The 17,310-nt window shown below is 46.9% G+C and overlaps 1 long non-coding RNA gene across 1 annotated transcript; it reads right to left on the reverse strand.

Annotated features, from left to right (window-relative positions):
* Positions 1-6,953: 6,953 nt before the first annotated feature.
* Positions 6,954-11,880, reverse strand: LOC142924811 (uncharacterized). Its single transcript, XR_012941883.1, has 4 exons — positions 11,563-11,880; positions 8,691-10,184; positions 7,949-8,084; positions 6,954-7,554 (listed from the first exon to the last, which is right to left on the reverse strand). It is a non-coding gene; the product is annotated as an uncharacterized LOC142924811 (long non-coding RNA).
* Positions 11,881-17,310: the final 5,430 nt, after the last annotated feature.

The raw sequence follows: 17,310 nt of genomic DNA on the forward strand, positions 1-17,310 counted from the left end.
AATGTGATGCACTGATCTCTGGGTGTGTTGTCCAGGTAGATGCGACATCCTTCTGGGTGTGGTGTCCTCCTGGCTCCGCCCCTTCCTGATTAGTCTGGTTCTCTTCCTCTTTTCACTCCGTGACTTTCCTTTTAAGACCCACACTTCCCCTAGGCCCCACCTCTGTTTAGGCCCTGCCCCTTACCCTGGACACAGGGTTTGGCTTAGTTGGGTAGTAAGGGGTTGTGGTAGGGTTGGGGGAGGAGTGTGCGTGGTGGGCGGGGACAGTAAAGGGGGTGGGGGGGGGGGAATTGGAGGGGGGGAGCAGTGGGTACGGGTGGGATGGCTTCACAACCAAAGTCCCACTTAGAGAAATATAATAATAGATTGATATAAATTATAGCTCATTGTTACCCTGCTAAAGAGTAATGTTACTTATTTATCTATCTATCGATCCACGACTGCTTAATTGAGTCTCAAGATCCCTTTTCAGGAAGACCGTGCATTGGGATTCCAGTTTAAGGTGGTTTTATGCATGTGGGATGCAATAAGAGGTCCTGGAGAACCCATGGTAATGAAATGAAGCTTAAAGGTCCACACAGACATGAAACCACTTGCTCTACAGCCATCTTCTGGTCTCCTCACCGCACAGTTAGTTAGGAAATTGATGCGATCTACCAACCCTTTTCTGTAACGTTTTTGAATTGCTGGCATACACAACTATAATCAATATAACCATATTGATCGATATTTAATATAACCTTACTTGACTATGACCAAATCACCACGAATACAGCTAATCTTAGATTCCGGAAGTCAAGCAGGCTTGAGCCTTGTTCGTACTTAGATTGATGAACACCATGCACAATGCAGGTACAGTAGGCGACTTTGGAGCTAGGTTGTCAGCAGTGGGTAGTTCAGAAAAATTAATAGTTGTGCTATATTGTTCTCCCATTATCTGAACTCCCTACCTTCACCAACCTGGTACGGACCAGCGTGAACCATGGTCAATAGAGCCCCCACAAGCTGCACGTTGTGGGAAGGCCCTCTTTCAGAAGCGGATTTTTTAAAGGGCTGTGAACGCATATACCGTTTGTACAAAACCACTTGTTCAATTTAGCGCCAACTCTACTTTCGAGGCACTTTGCTCAATATAGTCCATGCGTGCTTGTGGTTGTATGTGTGTAGGTATCCAGGTTATCGCTACCCGCCGGATCATCCCCAAGCCTACTCCGTCACCAAGCAGTACTGGCAAGTACTGACGGCAAAGCTGGCCTTCGTCATTGCCATGCAGGTACACATCAACATGCACACACACACATTCATAAACCCATTGAAAGATAAAGGTACAGCCCTCCAATTACTTGCTCATGTCACTGATGGCAAAAGGGCTCCTGCTATAGGGAGCTCACGAGAGACCCTTAAGATGTATTTGAACTGCTCTTCCACACTGGTCAGACGTCTTGGGAAGAGCTGGGAGTTCCCGCACTGAACAGCACCAAACTCAGCCGACCAATTGACTGGATGTATTCCATTTACACTGCTAGGTGGATAGAGGCAGTGGAATGTAAAAAAAAAACTTTCACCATTGTTTACACTGCCACGATCAAAGATCAATTCACACCCGCGACCTCTGGATTGCAAGTCTAGTGTGCAAAGCCTTACACTACTGCACCATCGTATAGACTCATCTGTGAGCAGTTGTTAAGGTCAGCAGAGCAAACCGTGATCATTGTCAATGGGTCATTACAGATAATGCCAGTAATGCTATTACACCTCACAATTGCACAGTATTTCTGAGATCACAAATAATAGTGGTAATACAATACGCTCTGTCATCATGCAGCAGACGATCCATGTTGTTTATGACATTTGTCACACGTAAGCATGTGTGCGTGTGGGAAGGGGAGCGGCTGCGTAGTTGTTCGTGAACTGCGCTACCAATCCTGTGTGACCGGAGTACTATTTCTGGCCACAGCCAACAACAGTGGAAAATATTAGAACCAGTGTTGAGCTTCCCTTAAGTTGATTCTGTCTTAAAATGAGTACTTGATGAAGTGTGTGAAAATCATCACTGGCGAGATAAAGGTGCACACCACCCCCGCAGGCACTGTGCCACCCTTCATAGATGCACTTGTCTCAGTCTGTGAAAGGCTACACAGGGAATCTTTGTAGTGGTGACATGGCCGAGTGTAAGTGTTTGCTGATTGTTGCGATAAATTTGCGGCTGCCCAGGTGAATACTGTGGGTGCATTAACTGCACATCAGAAATGTTGACTGCTGCATAGTGAACGTAAAAAACCCATTAAGTAATTCAAAAAGTGCCTCGGTATAATTTGCCAAATGTTCAAAAATTACTCAAATGACTTAATTTAATTGGGAAAAACGACGTAACAATATAATATCCCTAGGCTTCAGGTCCCCGGAATAGTTGACCTGAGATGTAAAGCACTTTGAGATGCTGCCATATTATATTTAGTAAGCACCCTTTACATGCAAATCCTGAAACTGAAAATCCTTTACCTGTGTGTGGACGTGTGCAGCACGTGGTGTTACTCACGAAGGCCTGCATTGCATACATCATCCCGGACACGCCATCCCATGTGCGCGCCTGCATGCGCCGCGAGCGCTTCGTCGTACAGACGATTCTGCAGCAGGCAGAGCTGGGCCGTCTCCGTAACACCCTCCTCACCGATGCCCCCAGCTCACCGCCATCGCCTCAATTCCACGTTGAGGATGAGCAGGCAGAGATGGGCCTGCTTCGCTGCTCGCTGCATAAGGAGTCTCCTGGCGTATTGCACCCACCCCAGCGGTGCCACATGGAGAATGAGCAGGCAGAGAAGACTGGTGACGACTCACTGCTGAAGGGATCCGAGGAGGAATCAAGCAACGAGGATTCGTCAACTGTCTTCTACAGCGTATAAATCTACTCTGACTTTTAAAGGAGGCTGCTATCCTAACTCTGTTTGCACGTGGACAAGGACATTGCAGTCGAGGACTATCTGTATATATATTAATAAATACGTTTATGATTTAACATGTCTCAATCATCTCACGTCTTTTCATACGAATCACGATGTGAATGAGGAAAACTAGAAATTATTGTTATTTTGTATATATTTTAAATTTTGGTTTAACATGTAGGCTTTCGCGCCCAATATCATCCATAGAGGTGTTTTTTGGATTAGATCGCATACATATATAAACGTGTCGTTAAAACCCGCCACCACTCGACACAGCCAACTAGTAGGGTTGTCACGGAAACAGAACAAGCCAATTCGTCACTGGTACTTTGGAGAGCCAAGCCACAACATTTACAATCGGAGTACGACGTTTTGCCAGTAATTACAACTAGCTTCATCAGGCGACAGCCAGATTTGTGGCCCTCTCGCGCAAAGTGGGGGGGGGGGGGGGGGAGATTACCGAGTCAACGTACATTCTGCATGTGCATTATGAGAGCCCTTTGATCTTGTCCTTCCTGTCTATTGTGTATTAAAATAGCCGTACCAATGGTAATCCCTATTGAAGTATGCTGCCCTTTATCGGCATGCATTTAAATAATGTATTATTTGTTGGCACCCATGTTCAGCAGTAGCAGAACACACGTGCCAACAAGGACACTCAGTTGATTTTAATGTTGAAATTCTGTGCAAAACTAGCTACTACTGCCCAAGAATAATTCGAGAATCTATCGAAATTGGAAGAAAAATTTACAGTTCGGATAGCTACCGCCTTTCTGCTGTGTAGAAGCGACTCATCAAATAGTACATTAGATGAAACTCCGAGTACCCACTCAGGAGGTATAGTGGTAAAGCAGTGGAGGAAAAAAAGCAATTTTTTAAATTTGCCCTTGTTGAATGATAGAGCCGATACACACAGCAAGCGAGATTAAGAAAGCGCATCGGAAGAAATAACGGAGGAGAGAGAGAAGACAATTGCTTGCTGGAGAAGGAAAACCATTCCTACCGAGGGAGACAAGTTGACAAAGATTTTGATAATGGGAACCGGTGGCGTGGCTCGATCTTCCCTATGTACGCAACATGCTACCGAAAGAAAACAGAAAATCCTATTCAAAGGCTAAAATAAGCTCCATTTTTTGTATAAGAGCCCGATAAACAATAACCCCATCCATAGACTGAGGAAGAGAGGGAAGAGCCTGAACAAAGGGGAGGAGATTACGACGGAGATGGGTTGGAGGTGGAGAGAAGGGGAGAGGGGAGGCCGTAAAGGCAGCTGCACATTCAAGGAAAGCGGTGTAGAAAGAGTTGAACGGGGACATGGAGACAGTAGAGACAAGGGTGGAGAAAGAGGAAGGGAGGATCTTTCAGTGCTCGCTACAGGAAACCCACAAAACTGAATTTCCTAAACTCGTGTCGCCTCCGTGACAGCAGCACCACCAACGCCACAGACTCACCCTCCTCAAATCGACAATACCATCTCCATTGCCGACCAGCCACGAGATGGCTGCTCTCAACACCTCGGTCGTGGTGTAAGCAGCAAAAGACTTCCGGCTGGTGAGCAACCGGCCATTGCGAGGGTTGGAAAGAAACTGAAGCACGGGGCGACTCCCACAACCTTCGGGTATTTCCAAACTGGATGACGTCTTGGGATGAAGCTAGAAGTAAGCCAAATCTGCACTCAATAAATGGGACAAAGATTCCAGAGAAGCCTCCAGAAATGTCACAGGAGGCTCGGGTGTGAGAAACCAGACTCCATGTGGGGTCCTCCAGACCTTTGCCCTCCAGTTCATCAACATTTGTAAAAGCAGGACGTCTCAAAGGTACGTAGCATGGGTGAGGTAAGAGGTTGAGAACCACGTTCCGAGATTAGGCGCTTTGACAGGTTGGGGTCCGAGTTAACGTTTAATGGAGCTCACCCTACGACATTATGGATAGAAGGGTAGTGTGCCGGCACAATCCGGACACCCTGCTACACCGAAACACTCTGCTGCACCAAACTCCCTGGTACAGCTAAACACTGGCACGATTGCGCTCAAATACACACAAACTCTCGCTCGGCCAGTTGGTACACAGGTTGTCAGTTGTGGGGGACGCGGGCCCCCGGCTCCCCCCCCCGGGGGAGGGCTGATCTCGAGAGGGCTGCGGGCTCCGGACTCCTCGCTCGAGTGAGAGCAGCCGCTACTCGACTCCTCGCTCGCGGTGAGAGGGCTGCCGCTCTCCGGCTCCTCTCCTCGCGCCGCAGCCCCTCGGGTCCGCGGGTCCTGTTTGTGGGGCATAGCTCGGGGCTGGCACGTGGCTGCCTGGAATCAATCCGTCGCTTCTCAGCCACTCAAACGCGACGTCTCCGCTCACACAACCCCGCGCACCACTCACACGAACTGAACGGGGGGTCAGGGGTCAGAGGGCAATGACGTCCTTCGCACACGCGTTGCCGCCGATGCCGGGCAATGGAGATTGTTTAAAGGGCTGCGGGGCGGGGATTTGGAGTCAGTTTTAGAGCGACACACCAATCGCACGTGCGGGACGGGGGGGTCGGGGGTTAGAGGGCAGGGACGTCACTCATACACGCATAGTCGATTGGGGGGCTGTATTGGAGATTATTTAAAGGCTGTGGGGGCGGATATTCGGGATTGGTGTTAGTCCGCAGTCACGAAAGCTTTAAATCGAAATTTATGTTAAGTGTAATGTGTTGGTGTTAATAAATAGTGTTGCCTCCCAAGAAGTTGTGTGCGCCTATCTCAGCCCATTACATATAAGTGTAGACATGATTATGTAATTCTTGTGTTCATACAAGTGTAGTGACACAGCGCTGACTGCTGTCCAGCAGCGGCAACTGCAGTGGAAAGTTTGCACACACGCCGTTGAGCATATATACGGGTATGCCGGCCGGGCAGAGGAATTGGGGCAAGGGTCATGGAAGACCTCATAGGGAAGCCTCTGGAACCCTCTGGTCGGTTCGAGAAGGGAGGCGTGGATAGGGCAGAGCCAAGCCGCGCCGAGTAGAATATAGAATATAATATAAGCAGCGGAGAGCGAGAGCTCCGGGCTGCCGGTTCTGGGAGTGGACTCGTCTCGTCGTCGCTGTCGTTGCCACCGCATTCGCCCAATCATTGCGTGGCCAGACAGTAGCTGGCCTTCTCGGTCGACGCCGTCGGTGCAACACGGACAGGGTCGTGTCTAGGCCGGGCTCTATGGCAACGTGGTCGAGTGAGGCCGGAGTTGGTGTGAACAAGATAATAAAGAGACGGTGTCTCCTGCAACTACCTCGTCTTCGACAGTGTGTGCGACACACACCACACGTCGGAAGGAGAACACTTCACAAGTATAAATGCTGCCTGTCAGTCGAGTCAAATTTGCTCTAATTTATTTTGGTGACCTAAGACAGGAGAAGCAAAATGCACTTCTTCAGGAAGTGATATTTTTTTCATAATGCAGAGGCTGTGCCTGATACACATCTTTCATGTGTTGTTTGGCAACCCTGGTGCCCAGTAAACGCCATATGGCCAGATCTTTGCATTGAATTCCAAGTATTAATTCCTCCATACTTGTGCACAGTTGAGTTTTTATTCCATTCCCTTCATGAACCATGTCTTTGAACTTTACATCATAGTAAGATAGTACATGCCGATGAATAATTAATAGATGCTTGAAAACATCTATCCCCAACCATCTGCCTGTGTTTGGCCTAAAACCCAATCACCCAGAATGCCCAAATTCACCTTACATACTCTAGGAATGTAAGCAGGTTAATGCTTGTATATCCATCACAATCATCACCCCCAAATGTGAAGACATGTCACGAGACTCGCTGACTTTTCTTAAAATACTTGAGAAATACAAATCATAGCTGAATATTTTCAATTCCATGTGTATAAGCCTTTGTCTCAGATTTATTGTAAAATAAATATACATGTACAATATAAACATTCAAATATCAGAAAATATTTAATGTATGTTGAATTTCTTTCACACTGTACATAACCAACCATGCTAAACAAGACATGATAAAAACAATCCAAGTCATGGGTTGCATACAATATGCAACTTTGGTTTATTGATTACAAGTTACATAAAAGGTTCTGAAATTTTACAATACAGGTATAGTGCAATCTAAATAAGCAAATGTACTTTTACAGTGATTTCCCAAATGTTTATAACTACACAAATACTAGCATGTATGTTCCCAATAAAGTAGTCTCCTTCCAAAATGGATAAAACCAAAATAAGTTTAGTTGTGCTCACAATATTTTTCACATATCCGTTCTCTTTCAAGTGACATTTGAGTCTGCATGGATTTGCTGTGCAAAATACTGCTGCAACCATTCACTAACTCCAACCCTGAACGAACTTCATCACATTTTTCCAATACTTTGTTGTGGCACTTCCATTAACAGGGCAATTACTGTGCCCCATGGGCCCCACAAGTTCACAAGTAATTGCGATTCACACCACAGCACCTGAAGTACCATTGATGTTTAACAACCATGAATTAGCAGGACCAAGCGAACATATCCTTCTGAGTACAAACCTCGACCACCGCCTTAAAATGCAGCCATCCTTGTTCTCCTTGATGGTGTCAACCAGCTCTTTCAGACGCGACAGGTGGTACACGGCCCTGAGAAGAGAAACGATTGAGAGAAAATTACTTGGTTGACTTATTATCATGGTGGAAGCCAGAAAAATCTCACCAAGTCTCAGGCGGGTTTGGCAGTGATATTTTGCAAATTTCATCAGCGAGTGGTATGTGAGAGGAAATCGGAGAACCCGGTGAAAACAGAGGGAGTAAAATGCAAAACTCCGGATATAGATTCAAGATTCCATTGCTGTATTACTAACTCCTGGTTACCTAGCAGCCAAAATCTATAATATATGCTATTACCAAATAGTCTCCCATCCAAGTAATAACAAGGCTTACCTGCTTAGCTTATAACATTCATAATCTGACATCATACTTAGAGGCGGTGCAACCTCTATGCTGTGCGTGAGTGTGAATATAAAGATAAATTCACAATGGCGTGGAGGGGTTTTCCCAGGGACGATCAGCCCCTAGGAAGACGTCCGTGTTGAAGCTGCCCGGGGAGGGGGCCTCCAAGCCGGGGGATTCCAACTCCATGCGCGCCCTGCTCAGCAGCTCCTCCAATGAGGCTGTGCATCAAGAATCACGCATCGCACGTCACAACCACATGGGTGGCCGCTCAGTCGTCTCTGTGAGAAAAGACTGAATATGTACCTGAAAACATAGGAAATGTCATCTGCTATATACAGACTATATATATACACACACACACCTAGGGATCTAAGGTCCTCTGACACGGGCTCCTCGTTGGCTACATTCGTAAGGCCGGAGATGTCCAAATCTTTGAGCCACTCTGGGTACTTTGGTCTGCTTTGCGGGCTCTGAGCGGCACCTGCTCTCTTCGTGCTAGTATCCGTCTCGTGGCTGCTGGTCTGGGAGTCCACATCGCAGTCACGCAGCCAGGCCGGGTACCTGAGCTCAGGAATGCTCGTGATCCCCGACACATCCAGCTCATCCTTTTGGCTTGTCAACCACCTGGGATAGGTACTTGTCGCACAGCCGCCGTTCGGCAAGTGCTCACGCCTAGTTGCTTCACTGCTCCGTAAGTACAACAAAACATTCTTCTGGTTAGAAAAGAAATAATTTTTGGGCTTTGCCGACTCATTTAATGGCATCAGGGCCTTGTTGCTTCTCGCTGTTGAGCTCAACCGTTCAGTTGGCTTATTGCCCCTCACCAATGATGCGCCGAGGCTGTGCGCGGTGACCCCGAGAGATGACCGCTTGCCTCTGTGCGACACTGCCTTGCCTCTGTGCGACACTGCGAGGTCTCGGTGGGCGCCAGGCGAGCGGAACAAGGACTTGGAGGAACCGTCAACTGGCGCCTCTAGGAACTGGTCCGTGGTTAGACTGACCGTCGGGCTATAAGCCATGACCGCTGCAGCGCAGCAGTGAGGCTGCACGTGCCCGAGATGAGGTCCTCCACAGGCAGCATGCCACCTGCAATGTAAGACCCACAGACATTTTACTGGTACACAATGAATTTGCTCTCCCCTAGATTCCTTGACCCCTGAACGGCAATCCTGCAATGTTGCCTTACTTTGCACCATCAGTAACTAATGATGTTATCCGTTTGTGGAGTTTGTGAGAATATGGGATAAATCAGTGCATGAGCTGTTATTGTTTAAACTTCAGATGTGTCCAGTCTAGGATCTGCAAATTTTGACACAAAGGTTGGAGGATCACTTAGATTTCACAAACTTTACAAACTCGATAATCAGTGAAGTTGCTGGAAGATGACAGGAGAAAGAAATGCATGCTCCGACCTATCTGTTCAGACCTATGCTATCCTCTCATATGCGTGTGCTTACTGTGGATAGTTTTCTCTGACATAAAATGAACTCATTAATGGAATTTGCCAAGCATCCCAGTGTGGGATTCTCACGAAAATGTATCTTTAGACCTTATTAAGGGTTTTTTTTCTAGGGGAATTGCATTACATTCATGATAGCATAGCATAATTGACAAGCACCCAGTACAAGCAAATAAATGGGGTTCTCCTCTCCAATTATCCCCCTCCAGTCAACTAGCTTCGATACCTTATGAGACCTCCTTTGCCAGTAACAAGATATAGTAATAGGTTTTTACCCTTTTATCTGGCACAACAACTGACACCTTTATACAAGGGATCATGTTTGCGATAACCACAACGCAAGTAGTCAAAATGCAAACAAGAAGACGCTAAGAATAAGAAGACGCCTTTTTGCATCTTCTGGTCCAACACCAGTGGAGACTGGGATCTCAGAAAAGCCATCTCGGGTATGGACCAATCAAATTCAAGGACAGTGCATATTATCAGAGTTGTCTTTTTTGTTTGCATTTTGACTACTTGTGTTGTGGTTACTGCAAACATGATCCCTTGTATAAAGGTGTCAGTTTTTGTGCCAGATAAAAGGGTAAAAACCTATTACTATAGCTTCAATACCATTGCACCGCGTGCACACTCGATAGCCACTCGAGTGCAAGCACCACGGAGCGATTCCTCGCGTGGCGAGAGGCGCAACCCACCTTCATCCACACTGTGCATCCTCCTCTCCTCCGCGCGTCTCCGCTCCGCCATGCTGCGCGGCGCTGTGCTCTGCACGTATCCTGGGTGGCGGTGACGCACAGATTCCGCTCTGCTCAAAGTCCTCGATGTAGGCGTCCAGCGCACCGCTCGCCTACGAGCAGCACTGCTCTCCGCACACCACAGGGCTGCGCTAGCCCCCGCTTCCGGTCCGGAGCAGCGTGCTGCCCAGGCTGCCGCGAGGGCTTGTGTCCGTCACCGTGCTGTCGCCCGAAGGGCTGTTTGTCTCACCACCGTTGCAGTACATTGTGTACGATTTGGGATGCCTGGACCGGATGGGGCCAGGGAGAGGAATGGCTGTGGCTACAAGGTCACCACTGGTCCTGGTATGGGGGGCACCATGAGGAGCTGCTGTGTGCGGAAAGTGGGTCCGCTGTCGCAACGCGATCGCATGGGCCAGTGTCGACCACTTCGCGTTAGGTCTCTTAAGCTACTGTGGCTGTTGTCCTTTTTTCAACAAAAATTCCAGCCTTTCCCATGGTTTCCTTCATCACACCTGCAAGCTCTATGTACAATTGAAGTGTCATAAATGCACTACCTGCCTACTACTACATTATGAATGATATACATTTAAGAATTAGCTGGAGACAACTCCATGTTTAAAACACACTGTATTCAAAAGAGAAGGCTTAACATTTAACATTGGTTAACGTTTGGCATGCACACCTGCATATAAAAAAATTACCGTACTACTAATACAATGAATGCTAAATATTAAGTGGTATTACAGTAGTATGACTACTTATATTTATATATTATCGCACCTCCGAAGAGCACGGTTGGCTTTGTACGATGCGAAAGAGGTTCAACACACATACAGAATACAATACTTTCCGAGCACATTATGCGTACCGAACCTCCAAGTTCCTTACCCTACCCTGAATAAGAATGTGTGCGGAGTACAGCTCCTTTTTAAATCCATTGCTGGCTGACAGCTGTCCCATGCTATGCAGCTCCCAGGGGGAGGGGTTATTTACCATACTTCACCACGCTGGTCAGTGTGAGTTTGGTGATGGCAGGGGGCTATAGAAGTGCATTACAACCATGTACTGAATATTGCTGCACTGATGCTCGCCACGTGAGAGCCACACAGCAGGACAATGCTATACTGTACAATATTGAAATGATTCTCCTACAAATACTAAACATTATTGTCTTAACAATCAATACTACTTTTAACATGAACAATAACTAATAAATGCACGCGTAGTAATCGCCGTGCTAACCCTTAGCGTGCAATGTGAGCAGAACTTGTGTTGTAAGTCGTACCCAGTCCATTACCGCGCCACACACTCCCATTAACAAACCAACGACATTTACTGAATGTCCTCCTCCTTTACACGGCACAACCAGACAACACTTTGCACACCGAAGTGTCCAAGCCGCGTGCTGAGTGAGGCAAACCCCATTCACTCTGCGCTCAGCGTTCAACAAAGTTGAACCTGGCTCGCCCTCACGCCTGCCCATCTCTCTCCGTCTCTCACCGGAGATTATTCCATTGATCGTCTTCGCCTTGCCGTCCAGAGATCCGTGTGGATTATCCGTGAGGGTAGTTAAAGGTCGCGGTTATTCGGAGAAGTTTTTTTTATTAATTTTCCCGCCACAACCGCCGCGTCGCCAACGGCCGCTGAAGGCGATGTCCGAGACGCGCGGCCTGCGCATGCGCACTGAGGGTTGAGAGAAACCTGCGGGGAGGGGCAGCGGGGGGCGGGGAAGCCGCCGCCGTTGGCCACACCCACATTCTGGCCACGCCTATATTGAACCGACGTCACGGTGACATCATTCTGGGTCGGACTTTATCGTGGGCTGGCTGTGCACGCGAGGAGCTCCTGACTTCTGACTCTGAATTCGAGAAAAAATCAAAGATTCACGATGTCTACCTTCGTCGAGATAGGTAAAGTTTAACGTTAGTGTTAGAGATGTGTGTTTGTGTTAAATGTTGAGCCTGTGGACAAAACTGCTGGGGATGTGCCAGATGTCTCCATCTAACGTTAAGGAGGTTGGAGCCTGGATAGTGCATACCAGGTGTTACAGGCTACATGATGGGAAGCAGAAGGCATTCTAGTAAAATAGGTTTTTGTTTGTACGTTAATGCTCCTCCTTTTCCTTTACCAACCCATACTCACCGGCATGGTGAAGTATGTGCAAATAACCAACACGATTCGTGCGATCGTCAAGAGGCTCTCCAGCAGGGGATTGGCAGAAGGCCGTACTGGAGCAGTTTTGTGAAAAATCATTGATTCTTTCATAATGTACATCTATGATTTATTATTATTGTTCATGTGGGTAACCTCGGCGAGGGGGGAAGCAAGGTCGGGAAGAGCGGGGGATGGGGCCGCTTTTGACCACGCCCATATTTAGGTGACGTCACGCCCTTTTGCTGTGACGTCACTATAGCAGGGAGTTATCCTTGGCTGGCTGTGCATGAGGAGCTCCCGAGTTATAACTCACAAGATCTGAGATTAGACCAAAGATTCATGATGTCCACATTTGTTGAGATAGGTAAAGTGTAATGTTCGTGCTATGACGGGGCTTTGGGCCAGTTTTAAATATTGAGATCTCGTCAGTGTTTTAATCGGACGCTCAGCAGGGTTTGAGCCAGGATAGTGCATAACAGGTCTAAAAGTGTGGTGTCGGGCTACATGGTGGGCAGCAAAGGGCAGTCCATCAAAATTGGTTGTACTATACATACTATACGTCTTCACCAACCCACATTAACCAGAGTGGTGAAATGTGGATTTGAAGCTTTCGTGACTGCAAGGATCCATACTCTTTGGTCCCTTCACCTGATGAAGGCCACTTGTTTTGTGGCCGAAACGTCGTGATTGTTGTTCATTTTATTTATTTATTTTTCCCTACGTGACTTTACCGAATAGAACCAAAGAGTACATATGTTATCTCCCGCGCAATATGGTATCTCCCTCGCAAGATGTTATCTCCCGCACAAGATGTTATCTCCCTGACAAGATATTATCTCCCTCACAAGATGTTATCTCCCTGACACGATGTTATCTCCATGACAAGATATTATCTCCCTCGCAAGATGTTATCTCCCTCGCCTCGTATGCAGGAAGTCCGTGAGTTCGATCCAAATTGTGACGCCTGTAATATTTGGAGTTTGCGTGTCTCTCTGTCTTCTCGTGGCCGCGTGGATTATTCCCTGGGTCCTCCGGTTGTTCCTTTAACATTTAGAATCAACGTGCTTTCAGAGTTATTTGGCTGCTATAAATTTCCACGTGATGCGAATTATTTTCCACCTCGCTACCAAGCCGCGCCAGGGCAGTGCCGAGCCAGCCCCGTGTGGCTCTCAAGGCACCAAGTTATGTTTCCACTGCGGAACCCGAGCCGTGCCACGGACGTCACGTGTGACGAGCGCGTCGAGACGCATGTGGGTGGTGTAGTGCAGTAATTTTCTTTTTTTTTTTACTCGGGGGTACGCGGACCCCTGGGGGCTATGTGGCAATGCCCCAGGGTGTACGTGAGATAATGTATAAATATGTGAAATCATATCGGACATGAGTCATTGGTGAATAGTCATGTATGAATCGGACAATGTAAAGTAACTACGATACAATTTGTATCCACGTGGTAACCTGGAACGATATGAAAGCACTTTCTAAACTCACTGATCGTACACAATGCGGGTTTACAAGAGCAGCCAGGGAACTAATGACGTCTCGCGTGCAGAGCGTTCGTTTAATTTGTTTTTATTCGCTTGCAGTTACTAGCAGCTGGTTAGGATATACCTCTCACAAAGTGGACAATTGGTTAAAATATTGACGTTCATTATTCACACGTTGATTTCTCAGAACCACGTTGGGTCAAGGGGGGAGTGGGGGGGGCTACTCGGTTTAAACTAAATTCAACAACGAGGGGGGGCACCGGTAGCCAACAACGGTTGAGAACCACTGGTGTGATGTGCGCTGGTGTCCTTACCGTGCACTCACCGAATGTCACGCACAATGTACGCGTCATTATCCCCGCCCCTGGCCCTGCTTGGCCCCAAGCCATATTCAGACACCGCGTGAGGTTAGCGTATCCCGGTTTTTGGTTCTAGCGCAACATGGAAAACGGCCAGTGGAGAACCAGGCAATAGAAATGTGGGAGGCACTGTTGGCACGTCCATATAAAACTGCACATGTTATCCCGTGGATACAAAATGCAGGTTAAGAGGGAGAATCGAGGCACGGTGATAAAAAAAAACGTGATAACCCAGCAGGGTTTGAGCCAGGATAGTGCATAACAGGTCTAAAAGTGTGGTGTCGGGCTACATGGTGGGCAGCAAAGGGCAGTCCATCAAAATTGGTTGTACTATACATACTATACGTCTTCACCAACCCACATTAACCAGAGTGGTGAAATGTGGATTTGAAGCTGTCGTGACTGCAAGGATCCATACTCTTTGGTTCTATTGGGTAAAGTCACGTAGGTAAAAAATAAACCAACAAAAATCACGACGTTTTGGCCACAACACAAGTGGCCTTCTTCAGGTGAAGGAACAGAACTGTCGGGACGACAGCACTTCAATTGAAATGTGGTCAAGTAACCACCATGATCTGTGTGGTCACGGGGAAGCTCTCGCAGAAGCTGACAAGCTTCCATCTTGGCAGTAATCATGTTGCCTCTTTTTTACTCTCAGCGTCTCTGCAGCGCTTGCAGCGCTCGCACTCCTCGCCCCATGCACCCCCCACCCTCCCCCTCTCTGACTTATTTAACTGCCCTAACCCTGGTTTCTCTCCCACTTCAGTAAAACAGTTTCCTTGCTGTGGTTGTCACACCTGATGATGAGTGCTTGTGTTGCATTCGAAACGTCGTGATTTATTTCTATTTCTATTTTTTTTCACCTACGTGACTTTACCGAAAGAACCAAAGAGTATAGCTGACAAGCTGTCAGGGCAAAAATGACTTTGCATATTCCAACTAATATTTTTTGCCCTGGTTTGTGTCTGACCATGCTGGGCACGGCTTTGTTAAAGTGTACGATATTCAATGGGGTAAAAGTCCCCTAATGGTAATACAACTTTATACCACAGGTGTACTCACACTGGAGCAGCGTCGACATTTATGAGAAAGCTTTACACATGAGTACCATGTGCGGTTCTTTACCGACATTCCCATCCCTGCACCTGCCTCCCCTGTCCCTAATGCAATGAACCCTCTACCCCCACATTACCTATGCAGAGCTCGTGGAGAGAATGAATGAGGAGGAGGGAGCGGAGGGGCATGAGGCTCAGCCTTCAACGGTGCCGCAAGACTTTTCGACGTCATCATTTCAATCTACCCTGGCCCAGGTACGATGCGGCACAACGTGGATTTGCACTGCCTATAAATTAGCTTGGCTAATGTCAAAGATGGGAGATTCCTGGTATTTACAGATTTAGTTGTTGTTTGCATTCGCCAACTAATGGGCCCCAAAGTGTAGACATGGCTGCTCCTCATTTATAGATTTGCAGCCTTTGCAGCAGTGCGTTTTGGTGACTATACAGTGCTGATGAGTCCGAATGAGGATGACACCGGTCCACAGTTGCATATCACTGCATCACTGCTGCTGTTAGTCTGTCACATTTGCTCAACTTTATTTTGATGGTGGTTTAAGATAGCATTACCACAATGCACTTTAGAAAATACTGATGTTTTTTGTATAATGCACAGGGGCTAGATGCTTTGTGTACACATTTCTCCAGGTCTCTGGTTTCCTCCCATAGCTAAATGACACAGTGTAACTGGTATTGGCCAAACGTACCAATGCTGAAAAAATACATGCAAATTATTCAATTGGAATTAAACTAAGCAACTTCGTTCTCGACTGCAAAAAAACAGAACTTGGTAGGACCCTCCTTAAAAATAAAAATGTAAACTCATTGAGGTTTTCCTGGGTAAACAAGTACATCATCATAGCAATAAACAACTTGCATACAAATAGCAGATTAACTTATGTCCTGATACATGTATCATGAGCTTATGAATAAATATACATTTCATGCATAAGCTATTACATCTCTCATATTCGTGTGTGTGCTTGCCTTTGCGTGTAGGACACTATCTACTTTTGCGATGGAGTCCGTCGGATCGATTTCATCCTCGCGTTCGATGATGAGGTCCATTCTCAGGACGCCATCAACAATCAGGTGAGAACGAGGAACCTACAAATAATGCTCCACCTTCCTGCACCCAGCATTATCACCCCTCCCCACGTGCAACACCACACGCCTCTAAACCTAGGTTTGACGCAGTGGTGCCAGCTCAGCTCTCTGACTGCTGAGTCACCCTGCCACCTCCATACGAGTCTTTAAATCCACACTATACATCCTTTATCAAACTGTATCGTCAACTGCAGACCACACTAGTCAATGAACGCTAGACTCCCATCACTCAACTCGCACATCCATACCCTGAACCATACGCCTCACTGCTTTGGCGAACAACAATCAGTTATCGTTACGTATCACACTCCATCCACAACTCCTCAATAAATACACCACTTTCATATTGCACACACCGACACCCAGACATAACTTACAGGATATATGTAATATCCACATTCTAACTGCCAAATGGAAAACTATTATAACAGTGCTGAAGTACCCAGTATGCATTCTCTGCAATATTGATGTTTTTGTTTATTTTGTTGCTATTGTACCCACGCACAATGGATCTATCTCCCTTGTAAAATAGCAAAGCAACTAGCTAAGTGAGACCATCCCTGTAACAAATAAGGTAAACTCAAAGAGTTGATTGACAAAGAGCTGTGCAAATTTTTATTTTATTAAGGTCTGCTGAAGTGACACCGACTGAAGCAGTTCAGTGATGCTACTTTGCAGAGCCGTTCTCTGATTGATTCCCATGTGAGGCTCTACTCACTGTAAGAGTTCAAGAAGTTTCCTCACCTCTTGACTTGACTCCCACAGTGACACAACTGAGAACAATGTATAACACAGATGGTCAATTTTGTTTGACAGAAGAAGAGGACCGAATATCAGGCAAGCCTGATGAAGATGGGGCTAGATCTCGAGATTGAACCCAAGGAGGTAAGTTTCCTGCGTGTCTCTCTGCTATAGATGACAGACACTGTATACAAATAAAAAGGTGTTAGACTGTGATTGCTTCATAATTTCACTGCTGGCATACATTCCTTGAGTAGGAGCGCTAAAGATCCCCGCTGGAGGGTATATGGCCTACTCTTCTCTGCTTGCCAGACGTCTTGAAAGAGATAGCGAATACCCATACTTTAC

This window comes from Petromyzon marinus, chromosome 17 (genome assembly GCF_048934315.1).
Source record: "Petromyzon marinus isolate PM22_M1 ecotype Great Lakes invasive population chromosome 17, UKy_Petmar_22M1.pri1.0, whole genome shotgun sequence".
Taxonomy (NCBI): domain Eukaryota; kingdom Metazoa; phylum Chordata; class Hyperoartia; order Petromyzontiformes; family Petromyzontidae; genus Petromyzon; species Petromyzon marinus.